General features: G+C 47.7%; 1 protein-coding gene across 1 annotated transcript in view; it reads right to left on the reverse strand.

Moving 5' to 3' along the window:
* ASTN1 (astrotactin 1) overlaps positions 1-1,261 on the reverse strand; it is a 402,092-nt gene that overhangs the window by 222,631 nt on the left and 178,200 nt on the right. The gene's annotated exons all lie outside the window — the stretch shown is intronic.

Here is a 1,261-nt window from a genome sequence, read left to right on the forward strand (position 1 = left end):
AGTACTTTTCAGAGAGAAGGGCCGCAGGTGGATGCATGGAGGAAGGAGAGCAAGGGAAGTTGCGAACCAAGGAAAGGCTGGTGCCCCACAAGCTGGTGGAGCACGGAAAGCTCTTTCTCTGGAGCCTTCCGAGGGAGCAAGATCTTCCTGGCATGTCAGTTTGCACTTCTATCCCCCCAAGTTGAAAAAGAATCTCGTTTCTGGTTCTGATAAACTATCCAGCTCGCAGGGCAAAGGAGCAGTGTTTTGCTTGAGGGGGTGGGGGAGTAGTCTTAGATAATCACCTTATTCGCTGTCTCTGTCGCAGGGTACCATTGTCTAAGCAGGATCTGTCTGGTACTCAATGTACTGGCAACAGGACTTTATGCACTGCAGCTCAGAGGGCCTTACATTTCGGGTTGCAACAGTCAGGGTCATGTAACTGAACGGGGGGTATCTCAGAGAATTTGGCTACACTGAATACTGTTTGAATGCACAAAAATCAAACAATGCATTTGAATCAAATGCCTAATAAGCCAAGGTGCTTCTGGCAGCATTGCCCCTGTTGCAGATGTTTTGGGCAAAAAGCGGTCGAGAGTGGTCAAAGTTTAAGAAGCCCCATTGCAGCTGAATCTCTTCCACTATGAAAGCACAAAGCAACTGGGAAAGAGGGACCCATACCCATGGGCATGCTGGGGCTCCAGGTGGCATCACAATGTTCCCCTGTGTGCCAGGCCCTGCACCTGGGATCTCTTTCACCGTTGTCCTCCACACACACCTGATGCTGGGAGAGGCAGAAAATGCACATCCTCTTTGGCCTGGGAACCCCTCTTCTAATAAAGTATTCCCCCCAAAATGACAACTTTAAATGTGCCTTGCATTTATAGGTAAGGTTATAAATTTTAATTGGATTCTCAAAAAGTTAAAAATTTAAAGTACATCTATGGCAGTTGGTTGTTTTGAGGGGTGGTGGTTATTTTTTTAGAAATGTCACACAGCAGGAAGCCATTCAAGCGAGCGTGGACAGAGACAGACAGGAACCCTGAAAAGCAAGTCACGTTATGAGGGGGCTTCAAAAAGTCCCTGGAAAGTGGAAGGAGAGGATCACGGAATTTTTGCACAAACGTTTGGAAGCTGACCTTGGGGATCATGGGGAGCCCTTTAATCATTCTGGAAAAGGTTCAGGACAGACTGGGAAGGGGGAAAGGAACACGCTCTAATGTCATGCGATTGAGCATCCTCCCAAGCCCTTTAATCATTCTGGAAAAGGTTCAGGACAGAC

The sequence above is a fragment of the Echinops telfairi genome, unplaced genomic scaffold (genome assembly GCF_000313985.2).
Source record: "Echinops telfairi isolate 266 unplaced genomic scaffold, ASM31398v2 ScPeMD7_7424;HRSCAF=8462, whole genome shotgun sequence".
Taxonomy (NCBI): domain Eukaryota; kingdom Metazoa; phylum Chordata; class Mammalia; order Afrosoricida; family Tenrecidae; genus Echinops; species Echinops telfairi.